At 44.6% G+C, this 13,773-nt stretch overlaps 1 protein-coding gene across 1 annotated transcript in view; it reads right to left on the minus strand.

The window, feature by feature from the left end:
• Positions 1 to 8,783: 8,783 nt before the first annotated feature.
• LOC137377681 (uncharacterized) overlaps positions 8,784 to 13,773 on the minus strand; it is a 49,178-nt gene continuing 44,188 nt past the window's right edge. Inside the window, exon 4 of the mRNA XM_068047597.1 lies at positions 8,784 to 8,870. The gene's annotated coding sequence lies outside the window, so the exon portion shown is untranslated. The remainder of the gene's footprint in view (positions 8,871 to 13,773) is intronic.

The raw sequence follows: 13,773 nt of genomic DNA on the forward strand, positions 1-13,773 counted from the left end.
TGATTGGAAGGATGTAAATGTGGACTTCTGGGAAAGGTGGCATGGATTTAGGAGGCAACAACACGTTAAAGGAGTTTGAATAGGAAAGGGAGATTGGAGATGGGGCAGTAGTTTGCAAGGACAGTGGGGGTCAATGGTTGTTTTTTGAGGAGAGGGCTGATGACACCGGATCTAAAAGAGTGAGGGAAAACACCTGAAGAGAGAAAATTGTTAACAATACATGGGGACCAGGAGGGGAAGTTGGATGGTCAGCAGTTTAGTGGGAATAGGTTCCAGGGACAAGATGAGCTTGCATAGGCATGAGGGGAGACAGGAGAGAAACTATAGAGAAAGATGTGAGCTCAGGGCTAGGGCAGGGGGGATCTTTAGATGAAATTTGGCTTGGTGGCACAGTGGAAGAGAGGGAGCAGTAAAGGAAGCCAGATAAATGGTCTCAATCTTAGTAACAAAGAAATGCATGAGCTTCTTGTACTTATTGTTGGAGGTGAGGGTGGAGAAGACAGAGGAGAGGAGTTTAACAAGACGGTTTGCAATGGAGGAAAGAAGCCGACAGTTATCCAGGATCATTCTGGAATAGTGAGCAGTTTTAGCAGATGAGAGCAATAGTAGTCCAGTCAGATCTGTTGGTGGATGGCTAAACCAGTTGTCTGCCATATCCTTTCAAGTCTGTGTGCCTTGGACTTATGGGAGCAGAGATTGGGCCATACAAGAGGAACATCCAAAGTGAGGGGGAGTAATGGTTTTACTGGGGACTTGATATGGAACTGTTTTTAGCCATTTCCATCATCTATCTGGGGCTTTGCTGATTGTCCGTCAAAGTTATGGCAGCAGATTGGAAGAACCCACCCTGGAAATTCCAAGCAAGCATCTGTGTCAGCACAAATGCTCTATGGTGTTCACCAAACTCCCCAAACAAGGTTCGAGCAGCTTCTTTTTAAAACAAACTTTTTACAAAGTTTGCATGCTTAGTCCAAACAAAATTGTTATACTCGTCAGGGACAGCTTGACTACGAAAGAGTAACTCCTGCAGTGCTTCTGATTTTGATGTTAGCTCAGTTTGAATTCATTTTCTTTGAATAGCTTCTTGTTGCAAAATATGCATTGAGCACACTTTAGAAGTCTAAGTGATATAATGCCCTAAATTCAGTTCGTTTTGGAAGGTGCTGACTGATGGTGGATACTGTTGTGGGACGACCTTAAGAGCGGACCACCTTAAGAGCTGTAAGAGAAGGTCACCTGAGGAAGTGATGTTGTGTCACATATGACCAGGGAGCTGTCGGTGTAGCCCGACAGAGTAAGGTGTGTTTAGATGGGGCTTGTGCAGTATCAGTTTGTATATATATGTTCTAGTTAAAGTATAATAAAAACCCATGTTTTCTTTGAATATTACTTGTAGTTCTGTGATACAATAGATCAAACACCAAAGGAACAAGAAATATTATGTGGTGGCAGCGGTGGGATATATTTTTCTGAAGACCACCAAAAATTACATTTTTTTCTGAAGAACACACTAACAGAGAACAGCAGGTTGCTTACATGTAGTGGCTGAAGATCCTGGAGAGCAGCTGGCAGGAGACCCCACAACACTGCAGCGAGCTAAGCTACAGAGAGGACCCGAGGAGGTGTTAAAACTCTGTGAGTACAATTGAAGTCATTACTGTTTTAGTTTTCCTATTTTTTTGTTTCATGGGCAGGGCCTAAGCCAAAAAGAGAGGGAGAACTCAACGGTGCCACTGGAGATTGATAGCACAGTGAGAGAACCTGGTTGTGGCAGCTGATGGAACTACAAGGTGCAACGAGCTGCAGAGAACAAAGCTATCTCGCAGTTTAAAAAAAACCTGAGCTGTGCAAACAGAAAGCAGCTGTGGTGTCTCACTTTGAAAGGGACAGGCCTGCAGAAAACTAATCTGTCTCAACAAGAAAAAAAATGTACCCGTGAAAAAGAAAACTTGTAAAAAAGTCCTATATTTATAAAAAAGCAGGATCATTAAAACAATGGCTTTCAAATATCTAGTTATAGATCGGAAGAATTTGGATATCGCATCTGAATTTAAACTGTTTCGAAAGCGAATGGAACAGTGTTTCCAGGATCAAGAAGTAAGCAAACCAGAGAAACAAGCTATCAAGATTAAGATCGCGCTGGGCAACGAGGGCCTACAATGGATCAATACATCAGAATTGTCAGCTGAGGATCAGAAGGATCCGAGCAAGCTATGGACATTCCTGGAACAGCAACTCAAGGTGAAGGTAAATTTACAAGTACATAGGCTTGAGCTTATGACCTACTGGCATAGGCAAGATGAGTCCAATGACCAGTTTGTTGCAAGGTGCCGAGACAAAGCTCAATATTGTGACTTCACAAATATCGAATTGTCAGAATGGATTATAGGTCTGGTAATCACATCTACCACACGAGAGGCCTTTCAAAAAGACCTACTAGAAAAGAAGAAAGGGCACACTTTAGATACACTACTCAATGATGGAAGGAAATCATGGCTGGGTGCCATTGCAGGCGGCTACAACAATTTATATGGTAACCAAAGCTCAGTAGTCTGCTAAGCCTTGTGACAAATGTGGCCTGACTCATCCAATTCGTAGTTGTCCAGCAAACCAGGACCAGTGCAAAGCTTGTGGCATGCAAAGACATTGGGCAAGATAGTGCAGAAGGCCGAACTCAGATACTGCACACAGGAATGTTGGCAGATCACATGCAGAGAGAACATCTGCAAAACAGGATGACAGCCAAAGACTTGCAGGTTGATAGGTAAATTGGCCATTGTAAATTGCCCCTAGTGTAGGTAGGTGGAAGGAGAATGGTGGAGATGTAGCAGGGAATATGGGATTAATGTAGGATTAGTATAAATGAGTGGTTGTTGGTCAGCACAGACTCGGTGGGCCGAAGGGCCTGTTTCAGTGCTGTATCTCTAAATAAAAAATAAAATTTTTAAAAAATGCAACAAAAAGTATGCCAAGAAACAACAAAAGCCCAAGCAGCTACCATCAGGTCAGCAGAGAGACAGATTGTCAGGAGGAAATGGATGAAGAATGCATTCGTATGAACAGCAAGCAAGCATTTCACATAGTTAACCTGGATCAACATGTCAATGCTATTATGCAATCTGAGGCATTCACCACGATCAGGATTGGATGTCCGCAGAAGAGTGCCAAGCTTATGCTCAGTAAAAATCAACATGGGAGCAAGTGCAAATATTCTGCCCATCCATATACTGAAGGACATGTACCTAAAGAAATGGGCATCTATGGTATGACCCACCATGGCTAGGTTGACTGCCTACAATGGTTTCCAGTCAAATGCATTGGAACAATAACCTTGCAGTGCAGCTATGGGAGCTACAAATGACGACCACGAATGTTTTATATCGTGGACACAACTGGATCAGCTGTTGCAGAACCTCCAATATATCAAGGTCTACGAATTGTCATGATACATGAAGTCAGTAATGCCCCGAAGATGGTACAAAATGTCCAGGTCAAATGTATCGAGTCTTGACACGAAGAAGCAATATGACCGGGACTCTCTCCCCAGGCTTCAGTTTGTTGCAGCAAGTATCTGGAGATCAGACGGATTGCTGGTGATTGGTGAAGTTACCAGTCATCATTTTTCTAAGCTTTCTAAACAAGGGAAGATGAAGGCATCATATGACAGGCAAGCAGGACCAGAATTACCTCCATTGCGAGGACAGAAAGTCAGAGTCCTCAATCATGTGTCAGGAACTTGGTATCCTGCAGATTTCTAGGAAATGTAACCAGCCCAGAATGTATGAGGTCCAGACACCCAATGGTACAATTCTCAGACGGAACCGAAGTCAACTAAGAGAACTGCATGACAACGCTACATGTGACAACCCTGTGGCATCATGGACACATTCAAAGACAAAGTGTGAAGATAAGCATTCAGAGGCTATGAGAACAGAGGAAGAACATGCTAACCAGAGTTCTAATCACCAGAGTCTCAGACGAGTCATCAAGACGAGCTCAGCTCTGGGAAGAGGTTTATGAGAACAAGATCGGGACAAATATGCAAACTTTCTCTACATTATAGAGAGTGTTAAACTTCCTCACTTGTCAATAAAGTTTTGTTTTAATCATGTATAGTTAGTCTGAACCACAACATCATTGATTATGGTATATATGTTTTTATCTTTGGAAAAAAGGGGGATGTTGTGGGATGACCTTAAGAGTGGACCACCTTAAGAGCTGTAAGTGAAGGTCAGTGGAGGAAGTCATGTTTTGTTACACATGACCAGGGAGTTGTGGGTGTAGCCCAATAGGGTAAGATGTGTTTAGATGTGGCTTGTGCAGTAACTGTATATATATGTTCTAGTTAGGTTATAATAAAAACCAATGTTTTCTTTGGATATTACTTGTAGTTCTGTGAGTCTTAAAATAGATCGCACACCAAGGAAACAAGCAATATTACAGGTACAGTTCTATGAATGCCAGAAACGCTCTGATAAGTTACCCAAACGGCCATTTTCAATATTCCAGTATAAGCAGCAATGTTCAAAGGATAAAATAAGAACAGAAAATGCTGGAAATACTCAGCAGGTCTGGCAGCATCTGTGGAGAGAGAAACAGAGTTGAAACGTTAACTCTGTTTCTCTCTCCACAGAGGCTGCCAGATCTGCTGAGTATTTCCAGCATTTTCTGTTCTTATTTCGAATTTCCAAAATCTGCAGTATTTTGCTTTTATATTCGAAGGCTAGTCAGATAGGGGACAGGGTTGGTTGGCCACAGCTATCATGTCCTCCCTCAACATCCACAGTTGAATACTTTCCAGCAGGAGTCAATGGATAGGGATCAAGAAAGAGAACGGTGCCTTATGCTTTCTCCTCTGTGGTTCAACTACCAGACCTCTACTATAGCTCCAGCTGAATTCAGCTAATCTACCAAAGATCAAGGTTTGCATGGCCCAGAACCACAGCAGGTGTTTACCTAGAGGGCAATTGAGAAAAGTTTTTTTTTCTCATTCTGACAACAAAGTAACCACAGAATGCATGAGGAGCTCTCTGACCAAAGGCACAAATTCATCCCAGTATGTGGTAAATATACACATACTGCACAAGATAGCCTGATAATTTCAGTGCCAGTCAGTGCATTTGCTTTGCTAGCTGGTGGAAATTCTGTTATATAAATATGGTATTATAGTCACAGGTAAAGAAAAAGGTAGCAGTCCAGACTCAACACATATTGGGCCGGATTTTGTGTTCATGTGATGCGGGTTTCAAGGCAGGGGTGCCAGAGAACTGGGGCAGAATCACCCCATGCAGCCCGAGGCCGGGAATCCTGATTCCGATTCTCTGGGGGTGGGATGGGCTGACAACAGCCTTCTCGCGCCAAATATGGGCCTCTTCCTGTCGCTGCTAGGATCTTGAGGCGCCTTCCCTACAGGCTTCGGGGGAGTTGGGGGGTGGCCTCCTTTGTGGGCAATTTGTGGCCCACGGGACCCTCCTCCCCCAACCTAATGCCCACCCTGCCTTGCCGGGGCCCTCTGGACAGCCTCGGCGACCCCGCTCACTTACCTATGGTCCAGCGTTCCAGCATTGGTCCTGGGTCCGAGGCCTCTGTAGTACCAGCAGTGACCACTGCCCCCGGTGGCCCTGCTCATTCTGCTGGCCCTGTGATTGGCTGGCAGCTTTTGGGAGTGGTATCCGCATCCCTATTAAGTGTTTAAAGGGAAGGGGATCCCGCCTCCTTAAACTTTGACCCCATAAGATTGGAGGATTGCTCCTGGGGTCAGAAAAATGCGGAGGCGGGGCTCCTCCTGACCTTTTGGCCTGGTGTTTGGAGCCCTGCCTCCTGCATAAAATCCAGCCCAGTGTATATATTTAATTTCCGGGATTTGGGTTTTACAATCAACACTGCAGGTTCCATGAATGTCATTTTCAGTCTGAATCAGGATGATCTCAATTGAATCTGATCATATACAATTTATTCTCATGACTGCTTTAATTCAGTGCATGTGCCAGGCTGTGTTACAATAACAGCCTAAGGCATGTACTGGGCTTAATTTCCAAAGGGCAGGAGAATGATACTGACCCCCAATTGCATCAACTGGATGAAGGCCTCTTGTTTTGTAGCATAACTCTTAGTCAGGTTGTGAGAGTTTTTATTCAGAACAGGAAAGGGCAAAATAATTTCCTGCATTATATGCAACCACTTATTGTGATAAAACTACAAATCTGCAAGGTATCATGTTATTGGGGATAAGTGGTAACTCAAGAATCCTCCTGGGTAATAATTTACGTAAATACATACAATTATAGCTGTCAATATCATTTGTTATTTAAACCTTCATGAGTGCTGATAGAGGATGAGCCACATCTAATGCCTTCGCCTCTCAAAAGAGAGCTTAATTTGAAAGGCCTCCTCAAACGGGGTGCAAATAGGTGCAATTGGCAGAAACATGTCATGCTGATTAATTTAATCTGGGGTCATGATCAGTTCTGTAGGTGTGGCCAATTTTCAACATGATGTTTTTAAACCAAAGTAAAAGATTGCAGAAACTTGATTTATGCTGGACATAACTTGTGCTTGAAATTCCTGGATATTTTATGCTGGTTTGGCCGATTTTGGGTGAACTCGACCTCATGATATATAAATATGTCAAGTCTGGAGTCTTATGAAGAGCCAACTGGCATCCTCAAAACACCTAGATAGCTTTATCGCTATCTATGTATATGCTGTTCCTCCAAATGATTAATTTTTATCTGATAAATCTATCTGCACTCATCTTTCCCTCTACTATTTACAAAAGTACTTCTTTCCACTGAAAATTGCAACTACCTGTTGTGACTATACAAGACCCAAACTACATATGCTGAACTGGTATTCACTGGCAAAGCTCTGGTACTGCCATCAAGTGGAGAATTTTTTCAGGACTGACAGGATAAAGAGTTAAATAAGACTCTAATATTGTTGCCCTCTTGTGGTTCAGCCTGCTAGCAACAATTAAAACAAAATGCGGGGAAGTCAATACAGACTCTGTTTTGTGCTAGCTTCTTGCAGTAAGCCAGAAAAAGAAATTATAGTATTGTGCTTACATAATAATACTCTATTCAGAATTGATAGGGAGGTAATCTATTTAATTATAATTGAAACTTAAAATAGAATTTCCATAATGCATTTTTTCCATTAGTAAACACAGTTCTGATTTAGTATTGCTGAAAAGAGAGACATTTCGTTTAAGCTTTTCGTCTTGCATTCGTCAGGTCAATTCACAAGAATACCAATGTAAGGAAAAGCAACAAATTTGTACTATATGAGAAGAGAGTGCTGATTGGTTGGTGACTCCTTGCACCCACTTCCACTGAAGAGCATGTTCCACTCGGAGGTATGTTGCAGAATGGTGAAAGGACTGAGGGATAAGGCACACAGGTTTTCAGATGCGGCACTGGAGGTCCTGGTGGAAGAAGTCCAGGGAAGGAGGGATGTCCTGTACCCACAGGGGAGAAGGACGCTACCTTGTTCACCTCGCCCTCCTGTCCCTGACTCCTGCAGCAGTTGGTGCTGCTCTGCCTAGCCTCATGTCCTCCATCCATTCCTCATCCAGACCAAAGAGGGCTCCTAGCAAGATACCCCCTTTTTCCGAATGAGTCCTATAAGGTTTCTATAAGTTGGAGTAGCACAGCACTTACTCTTTTTAGGTGAAGTCCTCAGAGAATTTCCAGAATAAACACTGCTTCAGTGTTGGGGAAATCTTGACAAAGTGTGACAAAAGGTCTCACAGCTCCAGCAGCAAGTGAACATGAAATGGTAAGTATTCCTTTAAAATTTGGCATTAATGTCATGTTTACATACAAGCAGCTGGTTGCTGTTAGGAGGGGGCATTAAGTCAAGCATAAGCCACCAAAATGCCATGATGCCTCCTTTAATAAGCGCTAGCAGGGATTCTAAGTGGAAATCAGCCCCTTAACAAGCCTCTGGGTGGTCATTCCGAGCACAACTGCTTTAGCAAGTCCTGCACTAAACGTGGGCTAAACCAGGATTTCAGCTCAAGACCCACCTTGGCCACCTCGGCGGCTCTTTAGCACCTGAACACAATACTGAAAAATGCCCCCATAAGCTTTCTGATTTCACAAACAAATTCCAATGGATACACTTTTCTAGCAGCACTTCAACATCACCTTATATTTATTCTGGTGAGATCCTAACAGTGGTAGCTCTTGGACAGAGCAGCTTTCCCTTTTCTGAAGTCGGCCACGATCTTGGTAGGAATTTTCTCACTGAAGAAACACAAGTTAATCTGCACTTTCCGTCATCACACTCAAATCATTACATTCTTTTTTGAGTTCAGAAATATTCCTCAGTTCTCTCACTTCCCTTTTTAAAGGGAAATAACTCTAGGCACAGTACAGACTTTCTGCCAGACATGTCTTCAAGTATTCAAGTCCCCCTTTAAAATGCTTATAACTTTACTCCACTCTCATCAATCTTTCGCATTTTGAACATTGTATTCTTGACACAGGAGTAATTGTTGGATGCTGGCAATGTCTGCATCCAATAATGCTGTTTTATGAACTACAGCTAATTTAGACATCACCTCAGCATTTAACACCTTGGCGATGACAGCCAGCATTCTGTTATCCAAAAATCCTACAGTTCCCATGTACAATGGTTATCTCATGTTTGCAATGATAATATTTATTATAATACAGAAAATAAAGCAGAATATCAAAACACAATTAACTATTGGTGTGTTCAGAGATGGAGTTAGCTTTATTTGATACTGCAATTCTCTAATCCAACTTTATTCCTGTTGACTCAAAACTTGTAAAAAAAATATGTTGATTATGACATTGGACAACCTGGACTAACTTTCCACGTCATATCTCATTCATCAACGATACCTACAATAAAAAGACAGGTACAAAGTTAGTATGTGTGTCCTAGGGTCACACTACAGAAGCCCTGAAGGCATGAAATGGCATGGGCTGCACTGCCAGCTAGTAGGGGAGTGTAGCATACTTGGATTTCCAAAAGGCTTTTGATAAGGTGCCACACAAAAGGTTAATATGCAAAATAAGGGCTCATGGAGTTGGGGTAATATATTAGCATGGATGGAGAATTGGTTAATGGACATGAAGCAGAGAGTAGGGATAAACAGGGCATCTTCAAGTTGGCAGGCTGTAACAAGTGGAGTGGCACAAGGATCAGTGCTGGGGCCACAGCTATTTACAATCTATATTAATAACTTAGATGAAGAGACCGAGAGTAATGTATCCAAGTTTGCTGACAATACAAAGCTATGTGGGAATGTATGCTGTGAGGAGGACACAAAAAGATATAGCCCATCTGGCTGATTTGACACGTGTGTTATGGCCATGTGGTGAGGGGGGTGGACGATTCCTACCATTCAATTCCCATCTGACCACCGCAAGTATTTTTTGTTATTAGGGTTTAACTCCTTTGGTGTTTTATTTGTCAAATAAACAGACAGCGATACATTTACTAGGAGGCCTTGAAGGCTGCCTTTTCAAGGTAAAAAGTTTGTCACATCAGATTCTGATAGGAGACACTTTGGTCTCTCCCTCATAGTGATCACACAATGGCCCAGGAAGAGTATAACCCAGTTATGATGTTGACACTTCATACTTTCTTTGTTTCAGTAGAACCTGTTCAATTCAGGAATGTTTCAGGGTAGTTTAGGATGGGTGCAATTGACACCTCTTAGCTTTGAAAATATTCTTTTGTTTGTACCAGCCAGTAGACAGTTTGAATATACAAGTCAGGTCTTTTAACTTTTGGTGGCCATTTTGGAATACATTGTTCACTTTTTTAAAAGAAAGGTCCATTTTTATATCTCTTCAGGGTGAGTTCCTATCGATTAAATTGCTGCACTTTATGTGAGCATAACACATGTCTTTCAAGTCTGGCTTGTGTGGGTCACTGAACGCCTGAGCTAATCACTCTCAGCTGAGCATGCATTCAGCTGCACACAGAAACCCCCACTCATGCTATTTAAAGGGACAGGTAGTTGAAGGTGAGTTGCTTTTGACTTACCTCTGCTGTGGTGAAGTTTACGGAAGTACTGTGGTTTGTTTTTGGAGGTCTGTTGGTGGGCAGGGACAGCAGAGGATTTAGCCACCCAGGTCTGCAAGAGGTATGGGGGCTGAAGTTGCAGTGCCTCTGCAACAGAACTGAGAAATGCAGCAGAGGCTGCAAAGAGGGGAAGGTCTGGGAAGAGGGAGGAGGAGGAGGCGGCTCTACACAGAAGACTCTACCACCTACTGGTTTTCTGAGAGCACTTCTCATAACTCCACCTCACCCAGGAGCAATACCTGAGGTGACTCAAATTCAATAAGAAGGTGATCACTGGTCTGTGGCTCTTCCTTCAACAAGACCTGGAGCCTCACACAAGGGCAAGGATAACACTTGCCAGTAGCCGTAAAGGTCACAGTCACAAACTTCTATGCGCCCGAATCATTCCAGGTGGGAGCAGTTGACATAACCAACATCTCTCAGTGCACTGTCCATATCTGCATCTAAGAAGTGACTACATGGGAGCCTTAGATGCAAAGAGAGATGATTACACTGTGTTCTGTTTAAGCTGGGAGAAGCAGATGAGAGGGCATGTGGCTTTACCAGGGTAGCAGGATTCCCGATGGTGCATGGAGCCTTTGACTGCACACACATAGCTCTGTGGAACCCCCATGTCAACAGGGAGAGGTACAGAAACCGCAAGAGCTTCCATTCCATCAATGTGCATTGGTATACCAAAATGTTGGTAATGCCATAATGCTGATGAATACCCACTATCCTAGCAGCAGCCACAATGCCTTCATTCTGAGGCAGTCAATCATTCCTGCCATCTTTGGGCCTCCAAGAATAACCAGAGGGTGGTATCTAGGGGACAAGGGATAGCCCTTTATACCTGACCACACGAGGATAATGGGCATGTAATGAAAGCCATGGAGTCACCAGGATCATGAAGCAGATCATCAACATGTTGAAACCATGCTTCTGATGCCTGGAGCATTCAGGAGGAGTTCTCCAGTACACGCCAGAGCATGTCTCCAAGTTTTTGGTGGTATTCTGCGTCCTCCACAACATCGCCACGGGCACAGCCCTTGGCACCAGGCACACAAAGGACACCTAAGGCAGAGGACGAGATTGAGGGGGAGGAAGAAGAGGAGAAAGGCAGGACGTATCTGGGACCTCTTCGCTCCAGACGGGCTATCCAAGACTGGCTGCTCAGACTCCACTTCCCATAGGAAAACTTCCCTTCACCATGATGGCTCTATCATTCTGAACATTACCATCCAACTGAGATGCCGCATCACAGTGGCCAAGAACCATCAATAAAAGTTACCAATGATAATCTTACCAAAACCACCATCCACTTATCCAAACAGAACTAAACTATTCACCCTTGTGTATTCCCTTGGTGCCTGTCTTGCTGCTGCCTTTGCCTGTCGTAGTGCTCCTTCGCAGTGCTAACCCAGTGGCTGCAGCATAGCCGGTGGAAGGCTGCTGACTTACCTTGGGGAGACTACAGATAACCTTGCAGGACACCCTCCAGCAGCTCTGGACCTTGAGGGCCTGGACTCAGACTGCACCACCTGGGCACAGGTGGCAGCAGTCTAGGTTGGCCGACTGAGAGGCAACAGCAAGGGCTCTGGGGGAGTAGCAGTGCTGGGGGCATGAATGCTGTTATTGAGAGAGGGCAGTAGGTTTGTGTTCCATGGTTTCAATGCCACTTCCAGGGGGCCACTTCCACTTCCGTGGGGAGGCATCACATCAATCCTAGTAATCTGTAGGAGGACAGAATGCTGGACTGATGTAAAAGCCTGCATGCCCCTTTGAGTACTGAGATCCGCAGCCATGATGGAAACAGTCTGAGTGTGCGTGGCACCAAGCTGGGCTTGCAGGGCAGAAAACATGGATTTCAACCTTCATGTGAGCTTCCACTGCAGCACTAAGAGGTTGGATGGCTTTCACCTGTGCTACATAGAAGCTGAGACATCGACCATCAGATGCTGCATCATGGCGGGATCTGCAAATGCTCTCAATGAGCTTCCATAGGGGAAATGATGGGCTCCAAGCTCTGGTGGACTCCTCCCTAGTCCTTGACAGTGACAGAAGGTTGGCTGGCTGGCCTGCCAATACACCAAGAATCCCAATGTGCATGTTCACCAGCATCCTCCTGTGGGCTGCCCTATTGACATCCTCAGCTGAGTCCTCTGTCGCTGAACTCGTCTGCGACCTCCTTCCATGAGCTGGTACATGAGCTATCCTTTCCCCCGGCCTGGCCGCAGCCCTCTCGTGCCTGGTGACACACCACAAGCAGATCCCAACTCTATACTTGCCTTCAAGGTTCATGAAGTGCCAGTATCTGAGCTGGTGGCTGTGAGTGTCAGATCAAGTGACAGTGCTTCTTCCTGGGAGATGTTGTGCACAACTGTCTCTCTTCATCCTGAGTCTGCTGTGGCTGGGCAGTTCTGGGGTATCTGAAAGCAGAAAATCAGAAAGGGAGGGTTGGGGTGAGGGGGAGGGATGGAGTGGGAAGCAAGTGGTCCATGGTCACACCATCTGCAGCTTGCAGTTCATGAGGGTGAGGTGGGATTTGAGAAAGGCCTTAAAGCAGTAACAAACCATCATCCTCAATGTTCTCAGCAACACTGGATACAACATGCTCTGTCACAACTGCACCAATGATGCAGAGCACCAGTTCCTCCGTACAGTTCGGGAGATGTAGACGTGGCTGTCCCCCACTACCTCTGCTCTGCTCCCTTCTATTGTGTGCTACCTTGTCCTACATGAGAGAGGGAATAATGTCCGTGATTGTGTTGAACTGTGTTTGGATGATGTGTCCGTTATGGGTGAATAGCTGGAGGTATATGGAGGCATTGAAAGGTGGGTGTGAGGCTGAGGGTGAGGTGGGGTGTGTGAATGTAAGGCCTGAGTCCTGACTGTTAGGGACGGCTGAAGGATGAGTGATGGGGGTGTGGTGCATTGAGCAGCATGAAAGGTTGGTGATGTGGTGGGTAGGAGATGTCCTTTGAAGATACTTTCCCTGACCTTGACCACCGACATGAGGTTATTGAACATTTTCCGGCACTACTGTCAGGTCCTGGGCACAAGACTCTGCATTGGCCTCCCTTGCCACCTTCTCCCATTCCCTTCAGAGGGAATTCCTTGATGGCCTCTGGACCCCTCATGGAGACAAGGCCTCTCTCCTTCTGTTTAGTTACATGGCTAAGGCCTCCAGTGTCACATCTGTGAACCTGGGCTACCTCTCTCTGCCTTGGTGCTCCATTTTCTTTGTCTCCAATTGCAGTAGTAGCACTCAGCAGCAGCTTCCTTTCAGTCAATGCAGCTCCCTTTTTAAGAGGGACAGACTGCTTTTAAGAGCTGAAGGCAAACTGGAACATGTATTAGCCTCGCACGCTGTTAGGCCCCCTGTTGAGCATTCAGCCAGCCAGAGAGTGGGTCGTGCTGGTCTACAGGCGAGAATCATTTTAATGAGGAGGCAGCATGAAGTTTCAATGTTGCTTGCTTCAGCAGGTCTGGGTATAGGCGGATCGTGACCCCTATGCCCCAGAATGGGTACAGACCAATTTGTAGCCTGAGATGTTTTAGATGCACACATTGGTATACTTAGTGCTTATGAATTTTTTAACTTCTATATAATTCATTGTTATAAAATGAATTATCTGAGCATTACCTCTTTTTCTTGTGTCTTTAAAACTACTGATCTGAGTCAGTCTGAGCGGAAACATTTAATGCAGAATCTTCTTTTATGACATTATA

The sequence above is a fragment of the Heterodontus francisci genome, chromosome 15, assembly GCF_036365525.1.
Source record: "Heterodontus francisci isolate sHetFra1 chromosome 15, sHetFra1.hap1, whole genome shotgun sequence".
NCBI classification, from domain to species: domain Eukaryota; kingdom Metazoa; phylum Chordata; class Chondrichthyes; order Heterodontiformes; family Heterodontidae; genus Heterodontus; species Heterodontus francisci.